General features: G+C 33.6%; 1 protein-coding gene across 1 annotated transcript in view; it reads left to right on the forward strand.

Moving 5' to 3' along the window:
* Positions 1–3029: 3029 nt before the first annotated feature.
* The window catches only part of LOC120412873 (protein bric-a-brac 1-like), a 65882-nt gene continuing 52183 nt past the window's right edge, over positions 3030–16728 (forward strand). The window contains exon 1 of the mRNA XM_039573504.2: positions 3030–3271. The gene's annotated coding sequence lies outside the window, so the exon portion shown is untranslated. The remainder of the gene's footprint in view (positions 3272–16728) is intronic.

Here is a 16728-nt window from a genome sequence, read left to right on the forward strand (position 1 = left end):
TAAGTACTTCAAAAGTTATGCTAAAAAACGATTTTAACAAAAATCCGGAAGATTGTAAAAAGGGTGGTTTTTGTAAGACATTTTCAGAAAGGTATTTAAAAGACCATTCCAACGCATCCAAGACATTGAAGATCTGACAACCCTATCAAAAGTTATAAGCACTTAAGTGTTATTTACGCACTTTTTGCATTTAGGATAGCACCCTTTAAATGTGAGGAAAGCGCCAACCACCTAAGGGTGGAAAAAGTAACGTTTTTTTTCTAAAATATTAAAATTTTGGATTTGTAGTGAATTTTATTTTTCCTCCGCATTTCAGGATTGTTTGAAATATGTAGAAATCCATTAAAAATGTCTAAAATAATATTTGCTATATAAACTAGATTCATGGTAGTTCCTTAATGTTTATCCTGAAAAGTTAATAAATATTATAATCTTAAAAATTTTAATTTTCATCCAATTACAATACAATCCAGTACACAAAATTAAAATAAAATTGAGCATATTACTTCGAATAACAACTTATCTTCATGTTTTTAACAGTAAAAAAGCTGAATCAAATTAATATATTTGTATTTTTATATTTTTTTATAAAATGTTTTTGAACTTTGGAAAAAATAGACTTTTCTAATAAGAATGAGGCTACTGTATTTTTATGTTTTTGTTTCCCTTTTCTATTCAAAATTTTGCAAAAAAAAAACTGTAGAATATTTGATTTCATATTTTAAGCCTGCAAAATATCTGTAATAATGTATAAAGGTTACTCTGATATTTTTTGCGTAAATTATTTACCATTGACTTCCTCTTTGTTATGCTCTTTTTCCAGATCCTCGATAACAACCAGAGCCGATGGGCAAAACACTTTCAACAAAATTTTGGTTTAAGATTTTGGCTTACGATTTTTCTTTGTTGTGTGGTAAATATTTTGCTTTTATTTTTTGTTAAGTTAATTCGTTTATTGCAGGTGTTTAAGATTCAAGTATTCGGTTGAAAAAATTAATTATAAAGCCATATTTCAAGCTTCAATGAAACATAAAACATAATAAATAGTGTAATAAGTTTTGACTCATATTCATTTTGCTTTGCTTTTTGAATTAATTTCGATTGGAATTTCACTAAGTCAACAAAAATTCAAGCTTGTTTTAAATTTGATAATAATGGATAATAGGATTCTTCATAATGTATTCTGTTATTTAAAAACGTTTCTTAATCCACCAATAGTTGGGTGGTGCCTTCCTCACATTAACGAAGTAATAATGAAAATAAGTTTATGAAAAAACGATATACCTGATACAGACTTTTCCAGAAAACATGCAGACTATCATTTGAAGCAATATGGCAACCGGGTGTTTCGCATCTGGCGCGACTCTCGCACGTAAACAAAAAGACCCGGCCTTTTGAGGTTATGCAAAAAATCACCCTTTTTTGTAGACACAAATATCTTTTTCTTAGCATAACTTTTTAAATACCTAACTAATCAGAATAAAATTTAATAGGGTCTTAGGGGACCCCAAAACGTACAGAATAAGGCGGATCCGGCCAAAATCGGTTCAGTCATTTCTGAGATAATCGTGTGGAAAAAAAATCGTGTCCATACACATCCCCACAGACATTTGTTCAGAATTTGATTCTGAGTCGATAGGTATACGTGAAGGTATACTAGGAGGTGTATTTAAGAAGTTCATTTTTCGAGTGATTTTATAGCCTTGCCTCATTGAGGTGAGGAAGGCAAAAAGTGTCCGATTCTGGAGTCCAGAATTCTTGTGTACAACTGTAAACCAAAATTTATTATTTTATTGATGGTTCCCTTTTTCTTTTTCCATAAGTACCGAATCAAATTCCATGTAGTAAAATCCTCGGCATCAATTGTTCGATTTACAAAAAATGTCTCTTTGTATTTACAATAAAAAATCATTTTTTGAAAAAATAATTATTCAAAAAGTTTATTTTGTCATTGAACGATAGGTAATTTTCTAAAATTCATGATTTTGAACATTTGATTAAAATTTTAGTTTATGTTTTTGATAAAAATAGCAATTTTTCAATACTTTTGTATCTAAATGCCTGTCAGTAAAACTAACAAATTGATGCCTCTGTGCTCTTATGTACTAAGCTTATTAGGATTTCCTTTAAGTTACAGTAAATAGCTTTAAAGTACCATTTTACAGATAAAGAAAACTGACTCATTTCTTTGGAAAAGGAACCTCATTGAAAAAAGTCATAAATATTTGATAAACACAACAGATACAAATTTCAGCGTGTTTACCATGTTTTTTTATTACTCAAGATTTGGAGAATTCATCAAGCAAAATAATGTAAATGGCTCAAAAAACGAAAGTGCTTACAAACAGTACATATTGCTTATGTCAGATCATGTCATTTGTTGACACTTTTGTCTTAGTTACATTTGTCTTGTTCTATTAGAAATATATTTATTAGTTTATTAGCTCTTTTTAGCTCTTTTTCATTTACAGCCCACAGTTGGGTTCAAGCGTTGCGACGCCACCAGTTTTAATTTCGCTTGCAACGTGTTTTAGTTGCAGGCTTGCGGGAGAAGAGAAGAAACAAACACAGCCTCACAGCTCGTCACCGTCTGTCGTCGTCGCCGTTTGCCGGACACAAACAAGCTCAGAAGTTCAGAAGAAGGAAATGAAGCAAGTCGAGACGGAGAAGTCTTGGGGCGACGACAAAGAACAACACGACGGCGACGCGGCACCACGACGACCAACAACCGGCGGATTTTATAGGCGGTCCAAGAGGGGAAGGTGCAAACCTGTGAACATAAATTTTTGACTAGACATTTTCAATCAATCTTCTAGAACAATTTCTTAACACGTGGTAGTTTTATGATAAAAGAAAAAGCATGTCTAAAAATATCAATTGATACCGTTACCACCTAACCATCTTGACACCGACGACGGTGACGACAGCGCGCCGACGACCCACGACCACGACGACGATGGCAACGTTCTGAGGAGCATCAAGAGAGACAGAGAGGAAAAAAAGAGCAAACAACGCACTGTGGCAGGCGGCGTTTGACGTTGACTCGAGATGCCAGTGTGATAGTGTGCGCGTCGCGAATAGTAGGCGAGTGATGTCAACAGGTGTTTTGGCGTCGTTCGTTCGGGAATTTTGACAGTTTTGAGCGTGCATTCCTGGTGAAATTGCGTGCAAAAGTGGTTATTTTCGTGCGTGACAGTGTGGGCTGCTGTTTTGGAGCGGAAAAGAGCTGAACCGGGGTGGAGAACGTCGGCAAAACATTGAAATTAAGCCGGTAAGTTGTTCTAATTTGATTTTTTATGCGAATGCGCTAATGTCAGTTTGAATTATGCAGATGACTTTCCTCTCGGAGTGGTTAACGTATCAAGTTTGCAATTTATTAAATTCTACCGCATTAAAATGTAAATCAAACTAGTTTTATAGAGTTCAATAATACGCCGATTCTACAGACAAGGCACGACAAGATTCCTTCCAAACATTTATGCTTCTTCCCTCTCGCACACATTAAAACAATTCTGGGTGCAACATATACATATGTAGCGCAACTTAAGGGGGCAGATGCAACGCAACATTTTGGGTCGACCCGAAATAACTTCCTAATTGTTAAAAAAAAATGTAATATTTAATTTTCGGAGTATTTTTTATTTTTTTGAAAAGGTCTAATAAACAAAATTTTTAGTTTTTGATTTTTGGGTGTTTTTAATAGCCCTGACTTAAGGCGGTTTCAATGACACCCAAAAAAAACAAAAAAAAACTGAAAATTTGGTTTATTGGACCTTTTCTAAAAAAAAACTTCTGATTTTTTCAACAGAAGTGTTTTATAACAATTTGGAAATCTAATTAATAAAGTTAAGACGAAATCAATCATTAATTATTACGACAATTCTCCTTGAATTCTGGGTATAGATCTTATTTGTATCTTTTGGGTTCAAACTTTTTTGGGGCCTTCCCTAAGACCAAAGAAACCATTTTGTGACATTCGTTCACCCATGCAAGTATCCATACAATTTTGGCAGCTGTCCATATAAAATGGTACGTCAAAAAATCAAATTTTTAGCTCCATGGAATTCTATTGTGAGATTCCTACTCGAAACTAGGTGTCCAAAAGCTTGAGACAGTGTAATTGTCAAAATTTAAATGTTGAAAAATTAAGCAAACAAAAAAATTCTGATAAAGAAAAATTATACTTGAAATATTGGAATCATGAATTTATTTTGTGTGAAAAGCAAAAAATCGGCCAATTTCGTTGAGCATTTTTCTTTAGAGCATTCTAGGATAATTTGAACTCAACGAATCAAAATGTGACATCCTTTCACTGAAATAAAAAAAAGTAAAAAATTCCTATATTCTACGTATTTTGATTTCTTGGCTTCTTAAATAATTCAAAACTCCAATTACTACTTTGCAACTGCCGTGTTTGTTCATTTTTTTTAATTTATAAGACTATTTTCACATTTCCAATTCGTATAACTTTTCGTGGATCAACTCGGATCTTATTGCACCCTTCGACAAAGTTGCAGAGGATTGAATTTCCTACAAGAATCTCACACTTAGACAAGTTTTGAAGAGATGTTTTTCCCCAAACATTTTTGCGAGTTTCCTTCTATAAACTTCAACGATGAATAGCGACCCCTAAATTTTAACCGAGTTGGCTCAAAGTTGGCACAGTTACTTAGTTTTGCCAAAAGAATTTAAATCGCTTGAGATTTTTTTAAATTGTAAATTTTTCTGGTCACCCTAAAAATTACTCTTACCTTTTTTTGAAAAGGTCCTACAAGCTATTGTGTTTCATATGTTTATGGGAGCTATTCAAAAAAAAAAAAAAAACTCTAGAAATACAGAAGTTTGCAGCAACCGAGAGAACCTTGCATTTTGCTAGTGTTTGCAAATTTCAGCGTAGTTTGTGGTTGCCCCACCATGCTACATTTTCTGTTGTATGCAATGTGTCACACAATGTTGCACACAAGTTAGAAGTTTTTTACCTTGAGTTGAATTTTATTTACAGTTTTGTTAACAAATAATTATCTTTTAAATAGAAGTACAGAAAAAAGCAATGCTATTTTTACTGAATTTTTTAAACATAAACAGTGGCAACGACTTAACGTCTAAAAAATAAGATTTTAACAAATTATTGTGAATTGTTTTAAACCCAAATTGTCTGAAGTAGTGGCGTAATGCTTTTTAAATTAAAATTTTATTTTCATTTTTACAAAAGCAATTACAAACTTTTGCTGTTATGTTTAAGAAATAAACACAAAAGCTATTGTTTATTTATTGAATTAATAATGCTAAAAAATGCAATTTTGAGATTTTAAAATTCGGAACAAGTATTATTTGCTATACATTTTCTCATTGAAATAGCAAAATAAATAAAAAATGTGAACCTTTTTGCTATCAAAAAGCTGACACAAGTGACAGAGCAAATCAGAACCCTTTTTTGGTGCAATTTCCTGTCATATTTTCATCAAAAAGCCTGTCACCCTCTCATCATAAAAGCTCAGCTCAGCAAATCAAACCCAATTCAAGTCGGCAGCGTAGCGCAAGAAAACGAACCAATTATCACAAATACAAAAGAATGTGTCACGCCCTCGCCCTGACGAAGCGACTCGAACCAACGAGCGACGACGGTGGAAAATGCAGTTTTCCCAGGGCTTTTCCCCCCTTGAAACGTGAAAAGAGGAACCTAGGCCAATCAAATATAGCATTGCCGAAATGGGAACGTCACAGGCTCCTTTTTTTGGTATTTTTTCCAAAATTGTGGGTCTATTTTTTGGACCGCGCCATGGTCGTGATGGGCACTTTAGGACCGTGCCCGTGACGCGTACGAAAAATGAAAGATTCTCGTCAAACAACATCCGCTTCCTTTTCAAATAAGTGTCATCGGGGCTTAATGGGGTTGTTAAGGTTGTTGGATGGTTAGTTATAAACAAAATTCTTTTTTATTTTATTTGTTATTTAAATGACTTTGAGTTTCTGTACTTGAATTTATTTCCATTTTACATTTTACATTTTACATTTTACATTTTACATTTTACATTTTACATTTTACATTTTACATTTTACATTTTACATTTTACATTTTACATTTTACATTTTACATTTTACATTTTACATTTTACATTTTACATTTTACATTTTACATTTTACATTTTACATTTTACATTTTACATTTTACATTTTACATTTTACATTTTACATTTTACATTTTACATTTTACATTTTACATTTTACATTTTACATTTTACATTTTACATTTTACATTTTACATTTTACATTTTACATTTTACATTTTACATTTTACATTTTACATTTTACATTTTACATTTTACATTTTACACTTCTTTGAGCTTTTGTTTTTTGAAAAACAACTCTTATCAAAGAATAATTGCTTATTTTAGACATTTCAGTAAAGGGGCGTTCTGTATTCCGCAAAACAGATAAAAAGAAAATTAACATAACAGAAGAGTTTTTTGGAAATCAATTTCAGATAACAGAAAGTGTTTTTTTTTTCTTCAGTTTAGTCTCATCCATACGTAAACCTTTCCCTAGACACCAAATTAATAAAAACAAATCTTAAACATACATCAATTTTTTGATTGTCGCATACCATTTTTGTATGGAATTTTTCATAAATATGTATGGAAAATTACATGCATAAATTGATAGCTTCTTTAGGCATATGGAAGACACTATTAAAATTTCAAAACACGGTTTTTTTTTCAAATGTTATAAATATTAGGGGTTCCCCTATGTCACAAGATTCGAAAAGTGGTCGGTCCAATATTACTGGATATTGACATAAATTTATTTAAAATTTATAAATAATAAAAATATGCTAAGAATTTCTCACAACGCTTTATAAAAGATGTGGAACATACAATTGAATTGATGTTTAGTTTATATAATATTTCTTTTCTGACCGTCCTATTAAGTTACCCCATTATTCAAATCTCAGCGGAGGTGTCCGATACCGTTGCTGCTGCTGCTGCTCAAGTGTGCAGTATGCGTTTTTCGTCGTCGTCGTCGCCGTCATGCGATTGCATGTTTTTGATGTGATGCAAAAGAGACGTATTGTTCCTGCGCCTCGGCCTCGGTCATGCCACGTGTGAAAGCCCCTTCCCTCCCAACCTCCCTTCTCCAAAACTCCTGGAACGATATGTTGATGGTAACACATGTGTCACCTTGCAGAAAATTCTTCTTTTGTCCCTGATGGTGGCACACACGCACACGGCGGTGCTTGTTGAACACTTTCGCGACGACGTCAGGCCAAGTGTTGTTGTTGTTGCTGTGCCTGTGTTGTTGAGAACCAAAAGTCACCGAAAACGGCACCAACGATGACGTCCATCGACTCCGGTCGGAGAGACCGGTTTTGGGGACATGAACGCACACAGGGAAACAGTTTTCCGGGGCCATTTTTCGGGAAACGAGATGACGGGTACTTAGCAAAGCTATCCATCCATCTCCCCAGACGCAGATCTCATCACCAGGAATGCGGCGCTGCGAGCGGACATGTGGACACCACGACCCGGGACAGCAGGACCCGGGGAATGGTCTCAGCGCGCCCCACGAAACAAGTGGCCGAGCTTGAGCTTGAGAAGGGGAATTTCTGGATTTGATTTTTGAAAATGACAATTGGCATTTTTCGTAAAATGTTTTTAGAAACCTAGTTAAAGAATAGTTTCAAGCCTGATTTTGGTTCAAAGAGTTGTAAGTAGTACTCAAATGTTAAAACTTTTGATTCGTGCTTCGAATTAAGTTTAAAATGCAATTTAAATCTATATGTTCATGAAGAGGTTTGAAATATTTTAGGCAAAATTCAGAGTTTTTAACAATCTTACCTAAAATGTATATGTATTTTGTGGAAAAGCTTAAATTCTTAGTTAACTCAATGAAAACATTGTTTTTTTTTTTCTTTAAATTTAAATTTTGCAGAAAAACCTTAGTAATGATACATTTGACAAATAAATAAATTTAGAACACTTTAAACCTGATTTTTTTTTCAAATGGTTTTTATTTACGTTCAAAGCATTACAACATACAGGAAAATTTCAGCTAGCAAATTTTCAAATAATTACTAAAAATCTTCTCAAACAACATTTTATAATTCCATCTTAACTGTCTAATATGTTCCTGAAATTTCGCTACTGTTCCACTCTTCAAATTGCTCAAATTAAAACGCATTGCCTCTGCCACTATCCACGGGTATGAATCTTCAAGCAATTTCAATATGGCGACTTTTATCAGAAGAAAGTGAGGCATTTTCACTAGTTCTCACTGTTCTGTGTTCTGCGTGCACGTCCGCAAATATCGACCACACACATACTAACACAAAGCGCCACCAAGAGGCAAAAGGTAGTTACGAATATTTTTGGCACTTTTGTTAAAAAATATGCGGTTTTGCAAAAACAAATAACAAAACCAACTTTTAAGTGTAGTTCGACTATCAAACTTGTAATTCGTTGCTGATTTGTTGGGATTTTTTTTTTAAATAAATAGTTTTTTTGCAGCACCCCTTTTGGGCGGACATTTCTGTTGTCACCTTTTGGTTCCTTGGATTTGCCATGGATAATTTCACAGTGTAATAAACAGGGCAGCTACCACCACGCGGCGCCACCGTTTTGATTGGGAAAATGATACAGGTTTTTCAGACGAGTTTCAATCCCGTGCACTAACCATGAACAAGCCTTGTGTCTTTGCGATGTTACAATTCTCATTTCTAAGATGTCTTCTGGATCTTCTAAATTTAACTTCAAACGTTTCGAAACTACTTCTACTACCCACTTCCATACTAGCTTTGACTGACTACAATATTTAATTCTATGTTCTGTTGAATCCACAGTTTTGCAAACTTCACAAAGGTTGTCGCTTACACCTTTTATCTTCAGCCTGAACATTTTGGATCTGTTTGGGATTATGTTGTTGTACACCAAAAAAAGCGTTTCTTTGGCATAAGAACTAATAAAGTTCTTACTGATATTTTCCCAAATGTGCTCCCAAAAAAGCTCCGGGTTTTCACACTCTACTTTAGGTACAATTTTCTTTTTTTGGAGCAAATATTCATAAATGATTTTGCAACTATTCAAATAGACTAAATTTAATATATCCGTCGCGAGGTTCAGCCATTCTCGTGCATTTCTTGTGAGTGTTTTACTATGAGACTGTGCTAACATAAAACGATCTGCGGTGTCCGGTTTGTTTAAATCCGCGAAAATTATATTTTTAATAAATAGCGCTTGCATTTTTGTTTCGGGATCCACAAGAGAAAGACCTCCCTTCTCAATAGGAAGATACAACTGGTCACGATTAACTTTAAAAATAGAATTCCAAATAAACCACCCACAACTTTTTTTCAGTTCTGCTATATGCTTATTCGTTGGGGGGAAAACCTGAGCCAAATACCAAATTAGGTTTAAACAAGAACAACTATGAATGGGCATTTAAAATAATAATGCTTAACGCAACATTTGTTTAAACCTTGTGTGACCAACCCAAGTACAGGTATAATATAACAATCTTTAAACAAACATCACCAGTTGAACAAGATGTCAAAATACATCAAAATCCTATCAACCAACTCGTGAAGATCACCTGCAACAGGTAACCCGGCAAAGCTACAAAAAAAACAAATTTTTAAATAAAAAAAAAATCTAAATGAAAAATTAGCTCTCCGAGTTATAGTTGATTCGAAAAGTTCATTAAATTTTCCATTAAATAATTTGTCCTTCTATGTTTTCAGTTAAAATATGGTTTTTTAAACGGTTGCCATTTCCCGTTACAACAACCATATTTTAACTTTTTTTTCGATGAAAAATGCGTTTAGGATTTTGGGTGCGCAACAGGGTTACAAGAAAAATTGAAAATTTAGGAAAATCTTGACAGAATAAAATGAGGGCCTGTGCAAATTTTGAGCCAATTCGGTTCAGGTTTAAGGTGGTAGATGATGTCTTTCACTTTTGGGGCAATGACTGTCAAAGATGGTTCTGAATTCAGAGTCCAAAAATAGTAAATTGAAATGAAATAATTATCACTATAAGTAAAATGCTTTTACAAACATTGAGCAATTCTCAACGAAAAAGGTCTTTTTTCTTCAATTTTAATTTTTGTAATTTTTAATCTGGCTGAAACATTTTTGGTACCTTCGGTATGCTCAAAGAAGCCATTTTGTACCGTTAGTTTGTCCATATAATTTTCCATACAAATTTGGCAGCTGTCTATACAAAAACGATGTGTGAAAATTCAAAAAAAATATCTTTTGAAGGAATTTTTTGATCGATTTGGTGTCTTCGGCAAAGTTGTAGGCATGGATACGGACTACACTGATACACGGTAAAAAAATTTTTGGTGATTTTTTATTTAACTTTTTGTCACTAAAACTTGATTTGCAAAAAAAAACACTATATTTTTTTATATGTTTTAGAGGACATCAAATGCCAACTTTTCAGAAATTTCCAGAATGAGCAAAAAATCTTTGACCGAGTTATGCATTTTTTAAACAATACTGTTTTTTTTCAAAAAATCGAATTATTGGTCGCAAAAATTTGTCCACTTCATTTTTCGATGTAAAATGAAATTTGCAATCAAAAAGAACTAAAGTGAAATTTTGATAAAGTGCACCGTTTTCAAGTTAAATACATTTTAAGGTAACTTTTTGAAAAAAGTCACAGTTTTTCATTTTTTTTAAATTAGTGCGTATGCTTGCCCATTTTTGGAAAAAAACTATTTTTGAAAAGCTGAGAAAATTATCTATATTTTGCTTCTTAGAACTTTATTGATACGGCCCTTAGTTGCTGAGATATTGCCATGCAAAGGTTTAAAAACATGAAAATTGATGTTTTCGAAGTCTCACCCAAACAACCCACAATTTTCTAATGTCGATATCTCAGCAACTAATGGTCTGATTTTCAATGTTAAAATATGAAACATTCGTGAAATTTTGCAATCTTTTCGAAAAAAAAACATTTTCAATTTTCTAAATCAAGACTTACATATCAAAAGAGCGTAATATTGTATGTTTGACCCCTTTGAAATACTAGTCTTGGTTTAAAAAATTTGAAAATATTTTTTTCAAAGAGATCGGAAAATTTCACGAACGTTTCATATTTTAAGATTGAAAATCGGACCATTAGTTGCTGAGATATCGACATTAGAAAATAGTGTGTTGTTTGGGTGGGCCTTAGAAAACATCAATTTTCCTGTTTTAAAACTTTTGCATGGCAATATTTCAGCAACTATGTTCGTATCAACAAAGTTCAAAAGTGAAAAATATTGAAAGTTTTCTCAGCTTTTCATAAATATTTTATTCAAAAGTGGGCAAACATGTGCACTTATTTAAAAAAATGAAAAACTTCGACTATTTTCAAAAAAAATCACCTAAAAATGGATTTAACTTGAAATCGGTGCTCTTTATCAAAAATTCACTGAAGTACTTTTTGATTGCAAATTTGATTTTACATCAAAAATGAAGTTGAAAAAATGTTGCGACCAATTTTTCGATTTTTTGAAAAAATCAGTATTGATTAAAAAATTCATAACTCGCTCAAAGATTTTTGCACAATCTGGAAATTTCTGAAAAGTTGGCATTTGATGTCCTCTAAAACATATCAAAAAATAAAAAAAATAAAAATAGTGTTTTTTGCAAATCAAGTTTCAGTGACAAAAAGTTAAATAAAAAATCACCAAAATTTTTTTTACCGTGTATCATTTTTTTCCAGTGTAGTCTATATCCATACCTACAACTTTGCTGAAGACAACAAATCGATCAAAAAATTCCTTTCAACGATACAGATTTTTGAATTTTCATACATCATTTTTGTATAGCCAGCTGTATGGAGTTTGTATGGAAAATTATATGGACAAACTAATGATGCTAAATGGCTTCTTTGGGCATACCGAAGGCACCAAAAAAGTTTCAGTCGGATTAAAAAATACAAATAAATCGAATGACCGAAATCTGAGAGACTGTAAAATCGTCAACTTTTCATAAAAGTTTTTGATTTAATTTTTTGACAAAATTGGTCAAAATTTTCCCGCAGTTCTAGTAAAAGGTGATTTGAGGTGTTATTGTCTATAAGATCTGCTCGATACTCGATTACAAATATTTTTGTAACTTTTTTGGGGTTGTTTTAATTTAAGTTTACATTTCAGATGTTCATTATTTCTAATAACAAAAACAGATTTTCAACCGGACTTGTTGTACTTCTGATTATTTGCCCATTTTTGTTTACATTGAACCCTATAATTTTGCTAGTGTTTAAATAAATTTAATAGGCATACATTCTAACTAAACACAGCATGGTTTAAAGTACTGTACTTAACATTACCAGCTGTTCACTTTCTCCTTTCCATGCCACCCATCCAAAAGTCACATTCCAGCAGCCATAAGATTAATTAAACTGCATATTTAATGTGGACCAGTCCCGAAAAAAAAATCTCCGCAAAATTCGCCTGATTGTTTCCTTCTCTCACTCACCATTCATTCACGCTGTGAACCCGACAAAAAATCCCTCGAAATCAGATAAAAAGCGGAAATCACACGCCAATCGGCTTAATACATTATAATATTAACGGTGATTCAATAGCATTTTATTGGTGACATAAACTGCTGTAAATGACTGTTCGGCGTGTTTCCCCACCCGCACCGCGGAGGCAGGCATCGCGGGGACAAAAACTGGCCCGAAAAAAAAATACGGGGCAAAAAAAAAGCCCCCGACAGAGATTGACCATGCAACCACATAAACCGATGTTTGGATGCACCGAGGGAATTCGAAATTGGGCTCTCACCCTCGCTCGCGCATGCAAAAATGCACTCACAAAAAAAATTGCAGCACGGGGTTCCAATTGATTGCAATGTAAAATTTGGAGGACACTCCCGCGGCCAGTCAAAAATCACGGGACATGCGGACGGTGGGACCATCGGGATTGTCCGAACATGGTGTTGAGTAGGTGTTATTTTTGATAGCTGGTCCAACACCCATCGTGGGCTCCTGGTCCGGCTGCGCGCTGGTCGTGGAATTGGCCACCGAAAAACTGGTCGATCGGACCAGCAGCCTGACCAGCAGAGAGGGCCACTACTTCATTGTACTGATTCCGGTGGATGCCCTCCAGATTGTATAAGGGGTGCAGCTGTTAGCTTTAGTGAGTTTGGACTAAATTGATTTTCAACCAAATTTTCAAAAATCTTTTTTTTTTCATAAAGTGCATCGTTTTCAAGTTTCAAGCATATAAAGGTAAATTTACGTTGTTTTTGCAATTTAAAAATACTTTACGAAGGAAAAGCACCCCTGCAAAATAATTTATCAAAATGGTGAGGAAATTTCCTACAGGCAGACGTGCATTGGCACGCTCTGCACTGGCACTTCAAATTTAGCACTCACACCAAGTTCAAAGCATACTACTCCAGCCCAGTGCTAGTGCTATTAATTAGCACTCCCATTTAGCACTCATAGGATTTTTTCCTTTTTTAGTGAGTCTTTTTAATAAAAGTTCTCAAGCAAATTTGATCATCGGTCAACGGCGGGAATCTATTACAACTGCAACATACCTTTTTCTAGATTCTTCCATAAAAATTTAATCTCAGGGCCCACAATATCTTCAGAGAATTAAAATTCAAATTCTGATCCCATCAACTGCCAGCCAGGCCACGTCCCTATCAAGTCTCCAGGTCACCTGGAACTGATTTTCGGGTCCTTCACTCCGATAAACTTCATTATTCTTTGCAACTCATTATTTTGATTCCAGGACAATAATCTGCGTTGATAAAAAAATATTGTTACGTTTTATGCTACAGCAAAAAAAAAGTTTACCTTGAAGGGATCTGAACCATGGATCTTCTGCTTTCATTTCTTGAACACTGGCACTGCACCAAATTTACAGATAAATGTTGTTGTTGTTAGTTTCATCACATTCTAGACAATGATGACGGTAAATTTCAAATCAACAAATGAAAAATCAACCTAGTTACCATTTTTGCTCGAGTGCCAGGGCGAGTGCTATGATTGAAAGCGCAGTGCTATCCGTTCAAATAGCACGCGTGCTAACCGCGTGCAGTGCCAATGCATGTCTGCCTACAGGTCCTTTTTTTTGATTTTGTTGTTGGACTACAGGTAGCTGAGGTACAGCTTCTTAAAGTTAACATTAAAATAGTAGTTTATGCAACAAGCTGCAAAAAAGATTTTTTCAGCACGAGTCGTACATTTATCCAACGAGATTTACCGAGTTGGATAAATACGACGAGTGCTGAAAAAATCAACATTTGCAACATTTTTTGCGATTCCAAAAAACGCTTCTTGAATGGAATTTCATGTCAAACATCTAGGGGAAATATGCCCTTTCTAATCAAACACCTATTATCGTCATATTGTGAGTTTGAAGCTCAATTAAAGCTCCAAAAATACTATTTAGGCTATACACTTACCAGCAACAGCACCGCCTCGAGTAAGCAAGCAAATTTAAGCCATTTACGGGCTAAAAAGATCAAATTTAATGCACTTTTGATCATAATTTCTATTTTGCAAGACCATTTCTCATCATTTTGTTGGCACACACATCCACACGCAAGATGAGAGCTTAACTGCTTAACGAAAGTCGCCATCAATATCTTTTCACTTGCGCTAACGTTTTCAAAGCGCTTAAGATATGAAATTGCTTTCAACTACCGGCAACAAGTTCTTTTGACCATAAGTTAGTCACTCACTTGAAAAATAATCCCGAAACATGTAAATAATTAGCAACCGCCACCAAAAAAAAAACAAACGCACCAAGTCTTTTGACGTTTGACTTCTGACGACCCATTCCAATCGAAGGCTGAAGAAAACCGAGCGAGAAGCGAAGGCAAATAAAGAACAAAGGGTGGCCACCAACACCACCAGCAGCGCCTGTTGGAGTGAGCCAGTGATGCCAGGAAACTTTCGCTATAAATGCTACTTTTCGTGAGTGTTCGCTTGAAATTTCATCACAATTGGCAGCACTAAGCAGACCCAAAGAGCGCTGGAAGAAAAAAGAAATAAGCTGAAAATAGGAAAATGGGCGTGGCCCGATGCATTATCGATTGATTAGAATACATTTTGGAAATATTTTTTCAAATGCTTGTAAAAGGAAAAGAATAGCTTGTAGTAAAAGTGGAAATAAACAGAAATGTTCTCAAAAGGTTGCTCTACTTTGGTTTATTTTGTTTTAGTAAATTTCCAGATTATCCAGCATCAATCAAACACGACCGCTTATTAGGCTTAAAATGGGTATATTTCCCCTATGTGTTTAATAAATTCACCGCTCAAAACAATAAAACATTGAAAAATCTTACTTTTCGATACTAGTGTTGAAAAGCTCAACTAGAACTTTTCAGCACTGGTATTAATAGGTATGAATTTTCCATTCTGTTATTTTGGGAAGGAAAAAGTAGGCCGTTTCGTTTCTCAGAAGGACAGGAAAAGTTGACGGTTTGGCAGTGGAATTGCAAAAAAAAATTATCGAAAAGATCTGAAAATTTACCAAAATATTAATTAAAAAATCGAACAAAAAGTTTCCGAGTTATCGCGAGTTGCATGCCTTATTTGATGACACTAAGAAAAACTTACTTTTAACAAAATTTTAACTTCAAGAGAAAACCAGCAGTGCGACCAACAAAGTCTAAAATGGAAAACTGTACGATATTTCTCAAGATATTTCTTCAACCTTACGAACATGTTTGTTGGGGAGTAATTTTCCTCCGTAAAGTATTTTTAAATTGAAAAAATAAACATAACTTTTTCGAAAAATTCCAACATTTTATCATTATTTCTGAGTGGTTTTCTAAGATTTCGCATGCATTCCCTATGCCAAACAAAATCATTTTGCATCATTTGTTAATCTCTTAAGTCTCCATGCAATTTTGGGGCTGGTCATACAAAATGGGTATGAATATGTTTGAAATTCTGTATTTAGAGATGGGATTTTTTATATCTATTTGGTGTCTTCAGCAAAGTTGTAGATTGTTATTAGAGCTTTTCAGAAAAAAAAAACAATTTTATTTAGCTTTTTTTTTTTTTTTTGGAATACGCCATAGTGCATACCAGCACTGGTTTAGGAGATATGCATTTTTGAAAAAAAAAATGATTTTTTGAAATTCTCGAAAATCTGGCCCAAATATTTTTTTTTTAACGAATTTGCAATTGAATGCTACTATATTTTTTTTGTTAATGTATACCGTTTTCAAGATAAAGACTTTTCGGTGTAAAATTCATTTTTTTTTTTGGTTTTTTGGGTTTGAAAAATGATTGTTGAAAAAAGGCACCTCTGAAAAACATATTTTTGAAAAGCTAAGAAGCTTTCATATATTTTTGTCTAAAGCATTTAAAATACAGCCGAACAATGAATTCGAATCCATGAAAATTATTTTTTCTATGTATCAATTAGAATTGTAATTTTCAACTGACGATATCTCCGATTTTCAATGTGAAAAATTTGAACCTTTGTTAAATTGCATTTCAATAAAAATATTTTTCTTATTTGGTCTAAATTATCAAATTGGTAAAATTATCAATTTTTAGGAATGGTTAGGAATGGTTTTGAAATATAAAAAAATACATTGAATATCGGATCAGTTGATAATTAGAGCCTTACGAGTTGACACTTTAAGTAATTTATTCTCATCAATTCGATTTTTTGTGAGGCTGTATCTCAGAATCAAATTTCCTAATTTTTGAAATCACAGAGAAAAAACATGAAAATTTTCTCAGCTCTTTAAAAAAAATCAGG

Source organism: Culex pipiens, chromosome 3 (genome assembly GCF_016801865.2).
Source record: "Culex pipiens pallens isolate TS chromosome 3, TS_CPP_V2, whole genome shotgun sequence".
NCBI classification, from domain to species: domain Eukaryota; kingdom Metazoa; phylum Arthropoda; class Insecta; order Diptera; family Culicidae; genus Culex; species Culex pipiens.